This window comes from Triticum urartu, chromosome 2A, assembly GCF_056163025.1.
Source record: "Triticum urartu cultivar PI428250 chromosome 2A, HENAU_Tu73, whole genome shotgun sequence".
Taxonomy (NCBI): domain Eukaryota; kingdom Viridiplantae; phylum Streptophyta; class Magnoliopsida; order Poales; family Poaceae; genus Triticum; species Triticum urartu.
This window is the reverse complement of record NC_141874.1, coordinates 761,274,930-761,295,482: the sequence shown is the minus strand read 5'-3', so window position 1 is coordinate 761,295,482 and position 20,553 is coordinate 761,274,930.

The window sequence follows — 20,553 nt, the reverse complement described above, 5'->3', positions numbered from 1 at the left end:
TCTACTAATAAAAATAGTTATACTAGTAGTAATTGACGGAGTCTCAAGGCTAGCCGCAAGTATAGCTTCCCTGGTTAACGCCTGCACGAGAGGGAGTCAAACCGACCGAGGCGTGGGGAAAAGGCAAGGCAAACAAACAAACAAACGCTTTTGCGGTGGGTGGAGATAAAAGCGGCGGCTCCTCCTTCCCTTCTTTTATAATCATCACGCACGCCTCTCAGCCTAACCCGCGGCTGAGAGGCCTCGGCGGCTGCTCACTCCCATCCTCTGCACGCCGCGCACTGCCAGAAAAGAAAACGAAAACTGGATGGATATCAGCTGGTAAGCAAAGTCTCCATCGTCCTTCTGATGAAAGAAACCAGGCCGGTTGTAAGATTATTAGTCCATCTTTTGCATTGCAGCATCAAACCAAGGAGACAAGACAACCATGGGATGATGATTATATGCGAGCAAATGGTCTCTCTTGGATTGGTTTTCTGCGGCTATGCATAGATTCAGCGCATGTTTCACCTGGTTACCGCTGCATGCTAGGGCTTTACCCTCACCCTGTGTCGTCATAAATCCAGACCGCCGACGGGGACAGAGCATGAAAGGCGTCCAAACCCTTGGATGCGTGTCTGAATTATTCCCTTCGATTTCAAGAGGAACCAGACGATGTGCCCGATGATGATGATCTCCGCCGGGTCATTGTCGATGCAAGGACGCAATGCATTAGTCAAAAGGAGAAGCTGAAGTTCGATCGCATGTTAGAGGATCACAAAAAAGGGTTATACCCCAATTGCGAAGATGGCAACACAAAGCTCGGTACCGTACTGGAATTGCTGCAGTGGAAGGCAGAGAATGCTGTGGCTGACAAAGGATTTGAGAAGCTACTGAAAATATTGAAGAAGAAGCTTCCAAACGATAACGAATTGCCCGACAGTACATACGCAGCAAAGAAGGTCGTATGCCCTCTAGGATTGGAGGTGGAGAAGATACATGCATGCCCTAATGACTGCATCCTCTACCGCGGTGCCTACAAGGATCTGAACGAATGCCCGGTATGCGGTGCGTTGCGGTATAAGATCAGACGAGATGACCCTGGTGATGTTGACGGCGAGCCCCTCAGGAAGAGGGTTCCTGCGAAGGTGATGTGGTATGCTCCTATAATACCACGGTTGAAACGTCTGTTCAGAAACGAAGAGCATGCCAAGTTGATGCGATGGCACAGTGAGAACTGAAAGAAAGATGAGAAGTTGAGAGCACCCGCTGACGGGTCGCAGTAGAGAAAAATTGAGAGAAAGTACTGGGATGAGTTTGCAAAGGACCCAAGGAATGTATGGTTTGCTTTAAGCGCGGATGGCATTAATCCTTTCGGGGAGCAGAGCAGCAATCACAGCACCTGGCCCGTGACTCTATGTATGTATAACCTTCCTCCTTGGATGTGCATGAAGCGGAAGTTCATTATGATGCCAGTTCTCATCCAAGGCCCTAAGCAACCCGGCAACGAAATTGATGTGTACCTAAGGCCATTAGTTGAAGAACTTTTACAGCTGTGGAATGGAAACGGTGTACGTACGTGGGATGAGCACAGACAGGAGGAATTTAACCTTAAGGCGTTGCTGTTCGTGACCATCAACGATTGGCCCGCTCTCAGTAACCTTTCAGGACAGACAAACAAAGGATACCACGCATGCACGCACTGTTTAGATGACACTGAAAGTATATACCTGGACAAATGCAGGAAAAATGTGTACCTGGGCCATCGTCGATTTCTTCCGACCAACCATCAATGTCGAAAGAAAGGCAAGCATTTCAAAGGCGAGGCAGATCACCGGAAGAAGCCCGCCATGCGCACCGGTGATCACGTGCTTGCTATGGTCAATGATTTACACTACGTAATCTTTGGAAAGGGTCCCGGTGGACTAGCTGTTCCGAATGACGCTGAGGGACACGCACCCATGTGGAAGAAGAAATCTATATTTTGGGACCTACCCTACTGGAAAGACCTAGAGGTCCGCTCCTCAATCGACGTGATGCACGTGACGAAGAACCTTTGCGTGAACCTGCTAGGCTTCTTGGGCGTGTATGGGAAGACAAAAGATACACCTGAGGCACGAGAGGACCTGCAGCGTTTGCACGAAAGAGACGGCATGCCTCCGAAGCAGTATAAAGGTCCTGCCAGCTACGCTCTTACGAAAGAAGAGAAAGAAATCTTCTTTGAATGCCTGCTCAGTATGAAGGTCACGACTGGCTTCTCATCGAATATAAAGGGAATAATAAATATGCCAGAGAAAAAGTTTCAGAACCTAAAGTCTCATGACTGCCACGTGATTATGACGCAACTGCTTCCGGTTGCATTGAGGGGGCTTCTACCGGAAAACGTCCGATTAGCCATTGTGAAGCTATGTGCATTCCTCAATGCAATCTCTCAGAAGGTGATCGATCCAGAAATCGTACCAAGGCTAAGGAGTGATGTGGCGCAATGTCTTGTCAGTTTCGAGCTGGTGTTTCCACCATCCTTCTTCAATATCATGACGCACGTCCTAGTTCATCTAGTCGACGAGATTGTCATCCTGGGGCCCGTATTTCTACACAATATGTTCCCCTTTGAGAGGTTCATGGGAGTCCTAAAGAAATATGTCCGTAACCGCGCTAGGCCAGAAGGAAGCATCTCCATGGGCCATCAAACAGAGGATGTTATCGGGTTTTGTGTTGACTTCATTCCTGGCCTTAACAAGATAGGTCTCCCTAAATCGCGGTATGAGGGGACACTGACTGGAAAAGGCACTCTTGGAAGAGACTCAATAATATGCAGGGACGGATATTCTTGGTCTCAAGCACACTACACAGTTCTACAGAACTCTACCTTGGCGACCCCGTATGTCGATGAACACAAGAACAGTCTGCGCTCCAAACACCCGGAGCAGTGCGACGACTGGATTACATGTGAACACATCACGACTTTCAGCAGTTGGTTGGAAACACGTCTCAGAGGTGACAACACTGTTTGTGATGAGTTGTACTTGTTGTCCAGGGGACCATCTTTGACTGTATTGACTTACAACGGATACGAGATAAATGGGAATACATTTTACACGATCGCCCAAGATCAAAAGAGCACCAACCAAAACAGCGGTGTCCGCTTTGATGCAGCAACCGAGAGCGGAAAGGACACATATTATGGTTACATAGTGGACATATGGGAACTTGACTACGGACCTGATTTTAAGGTCCCTTTGTTTAAGTGCAAATGGGTCAATCTGTTAGGCGGCGGGGTACAGGTAGACCCACAGTACGGAATGACAACAGTGGATCTGAAAAATCTTGGGTACACTGACGAACCGTTCGTCCTAGCCAATGATGTGGCACAGGTTATCTATGTGAAGGACATGTCTACCAAACCGAGAAAAAGAAAAGATAAGGAAGCGAATACATCATACGATGAGCCAAAGCGCCACATAGTTCTTTCAGGAAAAAGGGACATCCTGGGAGTGGACGGCAAGACAGACATGTCTGAAGATTATGAAAAGTTTCATGGAATTCCTCCCTTCAATGTCAAGGCTGACCCAAGCATCCTGATAAACAATGAAGATTATCCATGGTTACGGCGCAATAAGCAAATGACACAAGCAAAGAAAAAGTGAAGACTTTCTCCCGCAATAAGCAAATGCTATGTGGGTGAAATTATGATACCATCCCAACTTTCAACTTTTTCAGAGTTCATTTGAAATGCTTTCATGTCTTATGGTTCGAAACTTTGATACTTCTAAAGTGATTGTCCATTTTGTACACGAAGTGCATCAAGTTTTTGTCGTAACCCTCTCTACTTTTTGGAACATGCTATGTGGGTGAAATGATGATACCATGCCAACTTTCAACCTTTTCAGAGTTCATTTTGAAATGCTTTCCAATTTCAGAGTCATTTAGCTCAAAGAATGAATTAATAGCAAACAGAATTGTAAGTATAAATAAAAAATAAATAGCAAAGAAGAAAAAAGATTCTAATTTTATACTAAATTTATTCATAAACTAGTGATTCACACAAATTTTTAAAAATTCAAATTTAAACTATTTAAAATTTAAAACTAATGGCACTAACAGAAAGTTTATAATTTTTGTGACCTAAAAGCAAAATCAAATCACTAAAAAACTGTAACTATTTAGTTGTAAGTAGAAATAGAAAATAAATAGAAAAAAAAAATCTAATTTTATAGTAAAGTTATTCATAAACTAGTGATTCACACGAATTTTTAAAAATTCAAATTTAAACTATTTAAAATTTAAAACTAATGGCACTAACAGAAAGTTTATAATTTTTGTGACCTAAAAGCAAAAAGAAATCACTAAAAAAACTGTAATTATTTAGTTTTAAGTAGAAACAAAAAAATAAAAAACCAAAAAAATGTAGAAATAGAAAAGAAAAAACCAAAAAAAAATGCCACCTACTGGGCCTCCACGGCCTGAATACGACTAGAAACCCTACATGGGCCAGGATTCAGGCCCGCAGAGGCCCAATAGGCCCACAGGCAGTAGCAGTTTAGGCCCAAAAGCCTGCATTTGAGAGGAGCTCGAAAGGGGAGGCAGAGCAGCGCTTATAAACCAGTATCGACGCCCTTCAGCTAGCGATGTGGGACTAAACTTCTGGGCGCGGGGCGCACAAGGGCATTGGTCCCGGTTGGTGGCACCAACCGGGACCAAAGGTCGCCGCTTCCCGCCCTTTGTCCTGCCGAAAATTGACCTTTGGTCTCGGTTCGTGGCACCAACCGGGACTAATGCCCACCTTTGGTCCCGGTTGCTGCCACGAACCGGGACTAAAGCCTGTTCTATATAAGGAAGCACTTAGCATTTTTTCATTCTCATCCTGCAGTTGCCCCGACGCCGCCCGCCCCCATCGTCGCCGTCGCCCGCGCCCATCGTCGCCGTCGCCCGCGCCGCGCGCCGCCCCGGCCCGCCCCCGTCGCCGTCGCCCTCGTCCCTGCGCCGCCCCGCACCGCCCTCGTCCCTGCCCCGACGCCGCCCGCCCCCATCTTCACCGTCGCCCGCGCCGCGTGCCGCCCCGGCCCGCCCCGGCCCGCCCCCGTCGCGTCGCCCACGTCGCCCGCGCCGCGTGCCGCCCCGACGCCGCCCGCCCCCATCGTCGCCGTCGCCCGCGCCCATCGTCGCCGTCGCCCGCGCTGCGCGCCGCCCCGCCGTCGCCGTCACCGTCGCCCGCCCGCCCCCATCGTCGCCCTCGCCCGCCCGCCCCCATCGTTGCCGTGGCCGTCGCCCGCGTCGCCGTCGCCGTCGTCCTCTGGTCCGGCCGCGGCGCCCTAGCTAGCATATTTTTTTTGTTATATGCTTTTTTTTCTGTTATATGCTTTTTTTTCTGTTATATGCTTTTTTTTCATGTATATATGCAAAAAATAGTAAATATGAAAGAATATAGGATTTTTTTCATATGATTTTTTTCATAGATTTTTTTCTGTTCATATGCAAAAAATAGTAAATATGAAGGAGAAGAAAGAATATAGGATTTTTTTCTGTTCATAGATTTTTTTGGTGATATTAATTATTGTAAATATGAAAATGTTTGTATATTCATATGAACAAATGAATTAGAAGAGGGAGAAGAAGAGGGGGTCGAGAGGGGGTCTAGGGTCGCCGAGGGGGAGAGGAAGACGGGGAGAAATAAATGAGAAGAAGAAAAAAGAAGAAAAAGAAGAGGAGAAGAAGAAAGGAATAGAGGAGAAGAAGAGAAAAATAGAATATATATTCTATTTTCTCTTTTCTCCTCTATTCCTTTCTTCTTCTCCTATTTTTCTTCTTCTTTTTTTTCTTCGACACGTGGGGGGGGGTCGAGAACGCCGGACATTCATGAGAGAGGCGAGGAAGAAGGGGAAGAAGAAGAGAGGAAGAAGAGGAAGTCTTCTCCTCTATTCTTTCTTCTCTTCTTTTTTCTTCTTCTTCTTCCTCTTTATTTTATCGGGAACGAGGGTCGTCGAGAGGGTCGCCGAGCGGTAGAGGAGAAACCCTAAATAGAAAGTATCGTCGGTGTGAGATACATGTACCGTCGGTGTCGGACACTACATCCACATCCCACAAGTGGCGCGGGCTTCGACCCCCACGTCACTTGTGAGACGTGGATGTAGTGTCCGACACCGAAGGCCACATGTATCTCACACCCACGATACTTGCTAGCTATTTAGGGTTTCCTCTACCGAAAAGAAGAGGAGAAATAAATAAGAAGAAGAAAAAAGAAGAAAAAGAAGAGGAGAAGAAGAAAGGAATAGTGGAGAAGAAGAGAAAATAGAATATATTCTATTTTCTCTTTTCTCCACTATTCCTTTCTTCTTCTCCTCTTTTTTTTCTTCTTTTCTTCTTCTTCTTCTTCTTCTTCTTCTTCTTATTAGCCGGAAGTAGAGAGTGGTTTCCTAGTGTCAAAGTATTGAAGAAATCCATGCCTTCATCATTAGCCGGAAGTAACCAGGGCATGTTGGTACGAAGTTCTGCAAAGTTATTCTGGAATGGAGTCCCGGATAGAATAATCCGCTTTTTGGTACGAATTCAGCAAAGGCCTTCCAAATAGCGATATTCGGAAGGCTCTTGCTGAACTTTGTACCAAAAAGCGAATTATCCTATCTGGGACTCCGTTCCAGAACAACTTTGAAGAGCTTCGTACCATCATGCACATGTTACTTTCGCCTAATGATGAAGACATGGTTTTGTTGAATCCTTTGACACTAGGCAACCTCCCGACCCCTCGGCGATCCTCTCGAACATGAGAGGAAGAAGAGGGTCGTCTAGGGGTCGAGGGTTCCAGGGTCGTCGAGGGTTCGAGGGGTCGAGGATCGCCGAGGGGTCGAGAGAGGTTTCCTAGTGTCAAAGTATTGAAGAAATCCATGCCTTCGTCATTAGCCGGAAGTAACCAGGGCATGTTGGTACGAAGTTCTGCAAAGTTGTTTTGGAATGGAGTCCCGGATAGAATAATCCGCCTTTTGGTACCAATTCAGCAAAGGCCTTCCAAATAGCGATATTCGGAAGGCTCTTGCTGAACTTTGTACCAAAAGGCGGATTATCCTATCTGGGAGTCCGTTCCAGAACAACTTTGAAGAGCTTCGTACCATCATGCACATGTTACTTTCGCCTAATGATGAAGACATGGTTTTGTTGAATCCTGAGACACTACGCAACCTCCCGACCCCCCGGCGATCCTATGGAACATGAGAGGAAGAAGAGGATAAAAAAAGAAGAGGAAGAAGAAAAAAAGAGGAGAAGAAAGAATAGAGGAGATCTTCTCCTCTATTCTTTCTTCTCCTCTTATTTTTCTTCTTCTTCCTCTTTTTTTTATCGGGAACGAGGGTCGTCGAGGGACATAGATGTAGTGTCGTCGTTGTCGATATATACCCCCTCCCGATAGCTTACTATGATTAGGTAGCTAGTTCTACGTTTGGCACTAATATATCCATCTATCATGTTTGAATAATAATTGCCATGTTGTAAATATTTGTAGAAACTATGGACACCGCCCTAGACGAAGCAACAAAAGAAGCGTTGTTGAGGGACATAATCGCAGAAGGAAGTGATGCCATCTCGTTGTTTCTCAACGAAACCGATGGTCTGGAAGGACAGGGTGAACAAGCTGGCTACGGTGACCTAATGCCGGTGCAAGAAGAAGAACATGAGGACGGCTCCGGTGACCCAATGTCGGTGCAAGAAGGAGACCGTGATGACGGCTCCGGTGACCGAACCGAGTCCGGCCAGGTATATATATTAGTTAAGCCTATGCTGACTAGCTGATTGATGCATTCATTGTTTTGGTATGTACACATATTAATTAAGTCTTTGTTCTTTTTTCTAGCCCTCCGAATCGAGCACAACTTCGGTAAAGAGACGAGGCCCGAAGAAAAAGTTGAGCTCGGATGAAAAGTTTGAGATCATAGCAATCGCGCCCGACGGCCAACCTATTGAACCCCTCCGGACAAAGAGCGCATTTGTTGCTCAGTGCGGGGTTCTGGTTAGGGACAAGATCCCGATAAGCATCCAGCAATGGTTTAAGCCAGCTACAGAAGACCCTGAGGTGTCTTATGTCAATGATATGCAGAAAAATGATCTTTGGACTGAGCTGAAGTCAAATTTCACCCTACCGCCTGAGGATAATCCAGAGAACCCAGTTAAAGAGAAATTAATCAAGTCTTTTGCTCTGAAGAGGATGGCAGAACTATTCAGGAGGTGGAAGAAAGAGCTGAATAAGTTTGTCGAAAAAAATGAGACACCAGAATTCAAGGGCAGATATGAGAAGATCAGAGATCACTGGCCCGCATTTGTGGCCCACAAGACATCAGAAAAGAGTAAGAAGATGTCGGCGACAAACAAGCAAAATGCTGCAAAGAAGAAGCTTCACCATCGCACGGGGTCAGGTGGCTACCTCGTAGCCCGGCCTAAGTGGTCCAAGAGTGAGAATGATCTGGTTCATAAAGGGATCGAACCAAAGACAAATAACTGGCCAGACCGTTGCCGGACTTGGTTCTTCGGGGCTGGCGGAACCCTGGACCCTGAAACAGGGAAGTGCATTTGGACGAACGATCAAATGGACATACCAGTCAGTAAGCTTAAGCAGTATATCGAAGCAGCATAGGAAGGGACGTTCTTTCCAGACAGAGAGAACGACGAGCTCACAATGGCCCTCGGGAATCCTGAGCACCCTGGACGGACACGAGGCACGCCAGGCTCCGTTCCGTGGAAGGTTGGGTTTCCGGACGCAGGCGGTTACAAATCCCATGAGAGGAGGAAACAAGTGCAGCAGACCCAAATGCAGGCGCTGCAAGCAAGGGTGGACGCGATAGAGGAACGAGAAGCAAAATCGCAGCAAACGTACTGCCGAAGCCTCCCCCGAAGCTACCCCGCCATCTCAGCGCAGAAGCAGCGTGGCTTCCACCGAGCTGCTTCAGCTAGAGCATGCCTTGACGGCTCCTGCCAGCTATCCCGTGGATGCTATCACGGAGTCTCAAAATTGCCACCTTATGACGCAATGGATGAATTTGAAGGTCAAGGCGGCTGTTGGCTCTGTTTATCCTACTGAACCCGGCGCAACTTTTCACTGCCGGCCGATTCCAGAAGGATATGCTAGGGTGATGGTGGATGAGATAACGGAGGGATTTGAGGACCTCCAGCTTGACCACCCTACCGGTGAAGGGGAGACTCGGCTGGGGTCTGCTCTGAAGACTCCATGCCTATGGCGGAAGGACCTCATCAACCTTCCGAACTGGACGCCACCGCCTCCTCCTCCTCCTCCGGCGAGTTAGGGCACTCCGCCTCCACCGCCTCCTCCTCCTTCGGCGAGTGACGATCAGGGCCCTCGGCCGGCTCCTTCTCCGGTGCGCGGCGGCACTCCGCCTCCTTCTCCGCCTGCGCCGACGCGCCCGAGCAGCCCGCCTCCTCCTTCTCCGCCTCGTCAGCAAGGGCGGAAGAGACCTGCCGCCGCTCCAGCTGCTCCGGCGCGTCGTAGTCCTTCTCCTCCGCCGCTTAAGCAAGTAAAGAAGACAACCGCTACGTCTGCTCGGTCGGCGTCTAGCAGTACAACCAGAGGCGGGAGGACATACAGATTCGGTCCTTCTCTGAAGACTCCAGAGAAGTTACCATACGAGAGGACCCAGGAGGAGAACGCCGAGATCGCGCGAGAAGAAGTGAAGAAATTCTTTGAAGGGGTGAAAGCAAAGAAACATCCACCTCCGGAGGAGAAGGTAGATCGGGTGAAAGTGAAGCGCACTCTGGCTGCCCTGACAAAAACACCGAAGTCTGATTCGCCGAAAGGAAACTATGACCGCATTATTGGAAAGGAATTTGCCGAAGCGGAGCGGTCGGGAAGTACTGTCAGTGATCAAAGGCTGAAACAACGACGAGCTGGGAAACAAATTGCCCAGCTCGGCGAACAAGCGAAGCAATCGTGCCCCCCGCTCAAGGTGCCTAGCCACAACGTCGATAATGATCCGAGGATGGTGCCCGGTTATAGCAATCCTGCAGATTACCTGCCCGACGAAGTACATTATGACCCCATGGACGTGCAGATACAAAGATACGAGTACGGGAAGCCTCTCGTCAAAGATGAAAGATCTCTATCAACGATGATGCGAAGATTGCATGATTGGTACTTGAAAATCTGCAGAGACTCTGGGGGGAGGAGTACTTTGTATGCGAGAGTTAAACCGGAGCATGACCTCGTTGGAATTGATCTGTTGCCTGTTCCATTTGAGGAGTTCTATCAGTTCTTCAATCAATTGGCCCTCGATAAAGCAACTGTCACCTGCTACTGTCTGTAAGTAGTACTACTTCTGTCATTAAGTTTCTCTATATAGCTTAGCTCTTTCATTGCATGTATTTATAATCATCCTCACTATATTATGCAGATTGAAGATCATCGAATTGAAGAAAAGACAAGTCGGTGATATTGGGTTCATTAACACAAATCTCATAGATGCAACTCAGGTTAAATTTCATGCCGCAGAAACCGAGGCCAGCATGCTAGAATCGTTGATAATAAATCAAAACAAAGATATAATACTCTTTCCTTACAACTTCAAGTGAGTGTTACTGTCTTGTGCGTATTCGGTTTCCCTTATATATTAGTCAAGGTTATAGTAATGTAATTGATGAGTTATGCATGCGTGTGCAGTTTCCACTATATTCTCCTACATATTAAGCTTGAGCAGGGACTAGTAACCGTCTTAGACTCAAGACGAAAAGATCCCGAGGACTATGCAGACATGACTCAAATACTCGAGAAGTAAGTTAAATCGATCATTATCCACCATATCAGCAACTTTGTTCATTTCCTAATATATCAAGTAATTGTTTTCTTTGTCCGGCAGGGTTTGGAGAAAATTCACCAGAAAAGCTCCGGGACTGCCGAAGGAGCTGCAATTTAGACACCCGAAAGTAAGTACTAGCTATAGTAGCATTTTAAGCGCATCTACTAGTCATTCAAGCGCTAGTTTCATCAATACCATTTGGCATTCTTGCTTATCAGTTTGATTAACCTCTATTTCTTGTAAAGTGGTTGTGGCAGCAACAAGGGAATGATTTCTGTGGTTACTATGTTTGCGAGTCCATCCGCCACACGTCCTGTGAGCGGGGCTACACTGACGAACAATATGAAGTACGTAAATAACAACATTCACAATTTTATTTTATTACCATCATTTGTGTTGAGTTTCATTCATTCATATATATATATGTATTGACCCCCTTCTTTAAATTAGATGTTTCGGAAGCGGGATGAACTCCTAGCACCAGTTCGCATGCGAGGAATTCAAGAGGAATTGGCGGCATTCTTTCTTGACCACGTGATCCCTGAAGACGGAGAATTCTATGTTAACCCTGAGTCCGTATGATTATATTTGTAAGAGATAATTACTGTATATATGTAGCCGGTAGTGTCAGATAGATATACGAGAACTTGTTGTTCGACCAATCTCTCGGAGAAGGAGAGGTGGTCGATATCACTTCTCTCTGTATATATGCATATATGTTCATGACAATCTTCTGTTTCCTTCGTTTTCTTACTAGCTAGCTAGCGTGTCTAGTCCTCTCTATATACGTATGTATAGTACGTAGCGTCGACCAAGCACAGACATAACAGAGGACACTTCTCTCTATTAATTATAACTAGCTAACACAATATATGAAACACCTAAATTAACCCCCTAAAACCCCCAACCCCCCCCCTTTCAAAAAAAAACAAAAACCCCAGCCACAGAAGTGCTGACGCGTGGATGCCTATTGGTCCCGGTTGGTGCCACCAACCGGGACCAAAGGGTCTCCACGTGGGCAGTGCGCAGAGCCCAGTCAGGAGACCCTTTGGTCCCGGTTGGTGGCACCAACCGGGACCAAAGGGTCTCCTGACTGGGCTCTGCGCACTGCCCACGTGGAGGGCCTTTAGTCCCGGTTCTGGATTGAACTAGGACTAAAGGGTGGAGGTATTAGTACCGACACTTTAGTCCCGGTTCCTGAACCGGGACTAAAGGCCCTTACGAACCGGGACTATAGGCCCTTTTTCTACCAGTGCAACTAAAACTTACACTAGTAAGATTTTTGGTAAGCACAAAACTGCAGTGAGAGGAGTGGCTAGAGGGCAGATCGGGATCATCTGCAGGCCAGGAGGAAGGAAAAGCCTGGTCGGCACTTTGGAATATACCTATACTCTCGAAGATCAAACTATTCGTCTGGCGTTTGGCACGGCATTCGCTGCATACCACGGATGTGTTACACCACAGGAATATGGCAACCCAGGGCACATGTCCTTTGTGTGGATGCCAAGACTCGTGGTGGCACGCTTTGATCTCCTGTACGATGTCGAGGTGTGTGTGGGCACTATCGGATGCAGATGTGCTGCTAGCAATGGCAGAACTAGAAGAACCAAGTGCAAAGAGATGGCTGTTTGAATTATACAGCAGGATGGATCACTCCAAATTTACAACAATGGTTGTCACACTTTGAGCGATTTGATATGCTCGGCGAAAAGCTGTGTACGAGGCAATCTTTCAAGCGCCGCACCAAACTATTTCTTTTGTGAACAACTTCCTTGCGGACTTGCAACATATCCCTAAGGTGAACATGACGGTGAGCATGTTAGCACGGGCGGCCAGGACTCAACGCTGGCTCGCTTCGGGAACCGACACTGTCAAAGTGAACGTTGATGGAGCAGTAGCTCGGAGCAGAAGGGCGAAGCTGTGGCTACACTATGTCGAGATGAGAATGGCAACTACCTGGGGTCTTCGGCAGTGTTCTACGAAGGTGTCATTGATCCAACGGTCTTAGAAACCTTTTCTTGCAGAGAGGGACTAGCTTTGGCAGAAGATCTGGATGTTCATGATGTGGTTCTGGCTTCCGATTGCAAAGGAGTAGTTAATGACATCAACTGGGGAACAAGTGGACCGAACGCAGCAATCACACATGAAATAGTAGCTCGTAGTTCTGGTTTTTCTTCTTGCAAGTTTATTTTTGAGCGTAGAAACTTCAATTTGGAGGCTCACAATCTCGCAAAGTATGCATATAATCTAGGCATAGGTAGAGATGTGTGGTTGGGCAATCCTCATAACCCAACTATTGTACCTATGAACATGTCTCTGAATCAATAAAGCTTGCGAGATCTCTCCAAAAAAAGAGTATACATTACATCTGGAATATTATTCAATGGATAAAATAGAGCCTCAATTAGCATAAGCATAAGTTCACACTACATACTGATAAGTTATACCACGCTTAGGCAAACCAATCCGATTGCGGAGTTGAGTTCAAATACATTAGTCTCTCTTTTACAATGCATGTCTTAGTATCATAATGAAAATTATGATATATCGATTTCAATGTTTAAACCAATGCACAATTTTTAATTTGATAAACGTCTAGGCATCTCATTTGCACCAAACTAAACCAAGTGAATCTGGACGAGCACATTAGGTAATCGAATCATGCATAAAAGTATAATCAACAACATTTTTTGTTCTTCGAATTACTGAACCTATCATGCAGGCCACATTTTCTAAGTCCTAGAAGTTTCCATGAATATGACCACCTAATATACACTAGAAATTGCTATAAAAATATTTGTTGGTATGTCTATAATTTATAAATCTCTATCATAATATTCAATATAACATGAAAAGATATATGAACACACGCATATATATGCAAATGTGTATACACTACACCGTTTATGCAATATTAAAAAAATAAATATGAAAGATTGTCTTAACAATAAAGAAAAGTTTTGGTACATCATAAATTTTTCATTTTGTAAAATTAAAATTTTCAATTATATACATTACAGATGCATACCAAATAATAGTATAAATGTTATTTGAAAACATTTTATGTGGCTAAGTAATAAAAAACATTAATTACAATTGTAATATGATACACTTAATTTAAAATAAGTATAAAAGTTTAATATGAAAAATAATCATTTTACATCGCCCCGGACTCAAAAATATATTGGACCAGCCCTGACCTGGAGGCGTGTGGCTGGGACGAGAGCGTGAAAGGCGTCCAAACCCGTGTCTGATCAGTTCCCTTTGATTTCAAGGTGCACTTCTTGATGCGTTTCTGAACCTTTGTGGTTTCCTTTGATCACTTCATCTAACTTGTACTTACAAAACCCCTTGGATGTCCCTCACAATATCTGTTCATCTGTCAGGATTTGGATCGCTGGAGGCTTGCTGCCAGGACAAGAGCGTGAAAGGCGTCCAAACCCTTTGTGTGTCTGAACTGTTCCATCTGATTTTAAGGTGCCCTTCTTGCTGCGTTTCAGAACCATCGTGGTTTCCTTTGATCAGTTAGTTCATCTTGTTTGTACTTTAAAAATCCCTTGGATGTGGCCCTTACTCTCTCTGTTCATCTGTCAGGATTTGGATCGCTGCAGGCGTGCTGCCTGGACGAGAGCGACAAAGGCGTCTGCACCTTCCTATAAGGCACAGATCCTACCTGTTCTTGCTGCAGAGGCTGAATTGAGTCTGGGTCCTGTTGTAAAGGTGTTGTTCCTACTTCCTCTACATCTAACTATGTTCTTCCATTTTGGTGATTGGAATCCATAGAACCCTCTATGCTTGCATGGTTATTTGGTTATGTGTATGCCAGCAGGAGGTGAAGCGTTAGTGCTAGAATTGTTGATTTTGGTGCCTGTTTAGCCTCTTGTCTTGCATGTTACACAAGCTAGTAATGCTTCCATAGAACTAATTTGAGCGATGTTTCACCTTCAGTAGTGGGTTTTGCTACTGCTCCTTCATCAATCTCATTAATTTTTCTTTCTTCTAGATGTCGAAGGTGAAGCAAGATGTTTTCGACAAGGCACACGCAAAGGCAGTGGCCTCTATTGCAAGAAAGAGCCCCCCCCCCCCCCCCCCGCGCTCCTTTAAAGTATTTAATCTCTTGCAAGATGTTTTCTTAGTTTTTATCTAACTGGCATATTTTTGTTTAATCTTCAATAGGATCTTGAAATTATACAAATCACCTCCACGCCTACTGCAGTTCAACTTTTGCGCATGTACAAAGACATCCACAATTTGTTTGTCAGATATAACGCTGCCCTGGTACCAGAGAAAGTGTGTTTTCCGAAGCCTCGTGGAGGAATTCCGGCAACTTTGAAATCTGAGATTCTAGATGGGGTTCCAATAGCTATACCTTATGACAAGCAGGTATCTTGATCTTTTTTCCCATTGGTTATTGCCTCTCGTATTTTAGTTGGTGGCCTAATTTATACTCCCTCTGTTCCTAAATACAATACCTTTTAGAGATTCCATTATGGACTACAGACAAACGTGTATAGACGTATTTTAGAGTGTAGATTCACTCTTTTTGCTTTGTATGTCGTCTATAGTAGAATATCTAAATTGTCTTGTATTTATGAACGGAGGGAGTACAATCATTGTTGTCTCTGTTATGTATTTGGCTGCTTATTCATGTGTAAATCTACTTTGATAGTATTCTCTCTTGTCCGGTTTATAAGGCTTAAATCTAATCTCATCAACCAAGGCACTTGGTGAGTGGAGGAATGTATCTCGTACTCTACAAAACTACCCAAATTAAAATGATGCATTAATTTGGATTAATTGCAGTGCATGCATGCTTAACCACTACTCCCTCCGTTCCCAAATATTTGTCTTTCTAGACATTTCAAATGGTTACAACATACGGATGTATGTAGACATATTTCAAAGTGTAGATTCACTCATTTTGCTTCGTATGTGGTCACTTGTTGAAATCTCTAGAAAGACAAATATTTAGGAACGGAGGAAGTAGATGAGTAGGAAAGTTACATGCATTGGGGAGTTCCTTTTTAATTATTACATGCAAAGATTTAATGCACCTTGGAATCTCAATAGGAGATGGAGATGAGCCCTTTAAATTGGAAAAACGAAAAAATGGAGATGAGCCCTATAAACCGGAAAGGAGGGAGTAGTTAACTTTAGTTTTTTTACATCAAACAACTTATTGCTTTATCTTGTCATCTTGATGCAGACTTTATATTTCTTTATCATTGAGGTTATGGTGGATGCTGATGAGGTGTTTCAGTTCCCGATGCGTTTGGACAGTATGTACTGCTGCGGTTTCCGTTGTATCAAGCGCACTGAAGATCCCTTAAAAAAGGTTTGGTATTCTTTTGAAAAGGTGTCGATCTTTCCACTGAGGCTTTTCAATAACAGGGAGAAATCTGGTCTGTCTTTAGCCTATAACAGCTTGTAAGTAATTCTGCCTCTAATATGGAAGTTTTGTTGGAATGCCCATTGTTTGTCAATTAATTTTTTGTGTCTGGATCCTTACGTTGGGGTACCATTCATACAAATGTGAATGCTTAGGGAAATGCTAATTAGAATTTATAGATAACATATACACAATCATTCGGGGAAACAATTTGGCCATTTCCCTCATGCTTAGCACTATCATAATATTGTATGAAATAATGATAAGTATTTTGTGAGACTACATGTGTTGCATATTATATCTAGTATAGATCCAGCACCAATGGAGATTTGTATGGCTCCATGTTTGGATGTGTTCTATTTTTGTGTTTTTCCTGCTTTACTCGAGTGTGTTAATCCCCTTCATAAATGAACCTGAATCATGAACATAAAAATGGAGTCTGAACTATTCCTCATGGATGAGTTCTAGCTATGCACATGAACAAAGTCGCAAGAATTGGGGAAGCAGGATGAGTCAGATAGGAGCTGAGGGATCAATAATGAATAAAGAATGTTCTGCTGCATTTAAAAGATGCTGGGGGACTTGATGTTCTGTAAGCATTCACAACAAAATTTGCTGCTCCTAAATGGATGTGACCAGGCTGAAACGTTTCTGCTGGTTGGCTTGTGGGCGGGGACCGACAGAGTTATTCAATGCTACACTACCTGGGCTCTGCACTTGCACCAGCGTTGTCAAAATGAGAAATATATAAATGTTGATATACTTCAGGATTTATCACTTATGTTTTATTTGTGCACCCCATGTTAAAACAGCATGCGCCACATCCTTTTACTGCCCTATAGGAACATTGTTAGCTGTTTTTTTGTTAAGTGTTCTGTGCTGGGTTTTTCCCTGCCTTTTTGTTGTATTTGTTTGAAACTTGTTCTTTTTTTCTCTTTGAACAACAGTGCAAAAATTCAAATTTATAAGGGTGTAATTGCAAAGTTCTGTAATCACTTTCGGCACTTTCGGCCTTGCCGTAATGATCCAGTGGCTCAGGTGTTAAAAGACACGATGTACTTTATATTTTCTGAAGCCTCCAGGTTTTGGTTCGCCATGGGTCTTTTTGAAAGGAATTCAGAACGAACAGGATTATGCCGTTCGTCTCACTGAGCTAATGGGAGATCTAATACAGAGTTATGGTAATTCGTCTCGACTTGGAGTATACTTGTGGCTAGCATTCCTTGAAAGAAAGATGGCGTTATCTGCCAAGTGCCTACTACATGATCCTACCAGATTTCCGGACTTGCTCCTGGCCTTTGACGAAGAGGCCAAAACTTTCTTTAAGTTTGAACCATTACTCAACTTTAGAGGACCAAATAATGATTTGAGTCTTGAAGCCTTGGTTGGAGAATCGCTATTCATTGTCAAGTACAGCTGCGTCCTTGTTCGGAAGGCGCTGATGCGTAATGCAGGCTACAACAAAATTTTCCCTGTGTAAGTATTTTTATTTCTTGTGTTATTTTCTGAACTTGTTCTCTGGTAAACTACACATTTAATTAGATTATAAGCACATCTATTTCCATTATATAACATGTATATAGACACACTGCTCAAACATTGGTGGAGATAGTGGATAATTTATATGCCATTTCTGAGTCAGTATGACTGGATTGTTTAGTCCAAAGCCTACTGTTTACATTGATAGTTATGCACATTTTTAGTTGAGGGTTTCAGCTGATGATGGACACTGGATTTTGTATACTTTATCCACTAGTTTATGTACAAATGTAATTGGGGAGAGGGTAAATTTGCGAGCAGATACTGTAACTGTGGTCAGATTTTTGAAGCATGTTTAAAGTTGAGTAATGGTTCAAACTTAAAGAAAGTCCCAATTATTAGCTGGGCAAACTTTCCAAAGTTGAGTAATGGTTCAAACTTAAAGAAACTTTCAACTTCTCCTTGTTTGTTGTAATCAATCTTTTTGTAATGTCCCAATTATTAGCTGGGCATATGCAGAATGCTGTAGCATACAAATAGTGCACTTTGCTTGTTGTGTCAGCTCCCATTCACGGGTGTTTCTCTCTCTGAACTTGTTCGCTCAGAGTAAACTACACCTAATTCCGTTATAAACCATGTATGGACACACTGCTCAAACATGAGGAGAGATAGCGTAGATTTTATATGCAATTTCTGGAGTCAGTATGACGCACTGATTGTTTAGTTAGTCAGTAAGTTGTCCAATGTCTACTGTTTCAGCTAGTTGTTTGGACACTAGATTTTGTCTAGTTTCTCCACCAGTTAATGTACATACGTAATTTGAGAGTAAACTGCTGTCAGAATTCTGAAGCATGCTCTTTTCCCTGATTGTTGAATACCAAATCTTGTTGGTTGATTAGTCATCTACTAGATTGCTGCTGCCTGCTGCTTCTACGAGCTTGTCTGTATGAATTGTTAATCTACTTTTTTTTTATGCGCATGCTCTCCTCTTTAAGTCAGTACTATGCAGAGGGCAATGGCAGTTTCAGCTTTTCCTTGTTTGTTGTAATCCATCTTTTTGTTATGTTCCAATTATTAGCTGAGGGTACAAATAGTGGACTTTGCTCATGGCAGGAGCATGAACATTGTTTTTCTCCTTCCCATAATTTGTTGTGTCAGCTCCCTCCCATGCACGGGTGCTATTCTCTCTGAACTTGTTCGTTTAGAAACTACGCCTTGACACCTTTAATACACCTAGTTCTGTTGTATACCATCATTTGTACTTTTTATATATTATTTATAAATGCTCTTTGTTGCTTAATTACAGGATGACGCCAATATCTCCTGACGATGTTAATTGTTACGATGACTGAAGGAGCTGCGCTGGAAAACACTAGTGCTGAAAGAGTCCGTCTGGCGAATGTTTCTCATGTGTCTTGGGTAGAAGTGACCAGTATTTTGTCAAATGGTTCTCCTGTGCCTTTGGATGTAAAACCGCACTGCCAGTAGGATTGTAGAAATTTTGGTAGCAATTGGGCAACTATTACCAACCAAATTTGATTCCTTGCCTTTGTTGGTTTGGATGTAAAACCGCACTACGAATAGGATTGTAGAAATTTTGGTAGCAACCTGGCAGTTATAACTAAATTTGATTCCTTGTCTTTGTTGGCTTGGATGTAAAACCGCACTATGGGTAGGATTGTAGAAATGTTTGGTAGCAATTGGGCCTTTGTTGGCTTGGATGTAAAACCGCCCTGCGGGTAGGATTGTAGAAATGTTTGTCGCAATTGGGCAACTATAACTAAATTGGATTCCTTCCCTTTTTTGCTGACTTTTTGTTGATGACTTTTGTTTGCTGGCAAGCTGGAAATTAGTGATTTGCTTGAAGTTAGCAGTAGGAAGCGGTTTTCTTTTTGTACGTATGAAAGTTATCAATAGAAGCAGCCTTTTGAATGAAAGTTAAAAATCTCGCTACCCATGCCAGCAAGCAACCGCCCAATAGTGTAGGGATGATCTAGGCTGTGTTCCCGGACGCACTTGCGGCGGTCGTCGCCGAGTAGAGGCCAAATGGTGTACAACAAGATAGTTGCCTTTTGTTTAGCAGGCAATTGCCAAGGACGCTAAAAGGTCAACCGACGGTTTTTTTTAAACAAGTCAAAACTGACCGGCAGTGCATTGTGTAAGCTGAACTGCTGGGGAGTGGCCAACAAACCGATAATTCGCGATAAGAGACAAAGTCAAAGTTATTTTTCTCTGTGAGACTAGACAGAGTTCATATATGTGACCTCTGAAAGGAAGAAGATCCAAGGACAACATTTTCAACGCTATCATTTCTTTCTCTTTCGATGAGAGAACCTCAATTCTAACAGCTAAAATCTAAGCAAATTTTTGTATGCAACCGCCATACCTGTCATCTTATTTTTAAGAACTTGTTTTGTGAGAACTTATAAAAAAATATGTTTATATTTTGGTAAACAAATAAAATGTGGAACAAGAACAACTGACTTCATTTTGGGGAAGGTCGATGGGAGAAAAATAAAAAATGGGAGGAAAAAACCAAATAGAAGAAGGGAAGAGGGTGGAGCATGTGTAAGAAAAGTTGGACGAAGGAGAAGTAAAATGGGAACCTTACCTTCTTTTTAAGTAGTAGAGATAACCTGTACTACTGGTGGCCAGGGCGGTTGTACCGCTCGGGTCGCCATAGCCTGGTTCTGCTTCCTAGTGCGGTTGTACCAAGCGCTTTTTCATGTCCAACGGTTGGATTTGAGGAGGGACAAGGGGGTTCTTCCTCCTCCCACTCCTATCTCTCTCTCTCTCTCTCTCTCTCTCTCTTACCCCAAGCTCAATCTTGTCCGATCTCCTTCCCTAGCCAACCATACTTGTTGATTTTCTAGGGATTGAGGTAGGAGACCTAGATCTACACTTTCACCAAAAGAAATC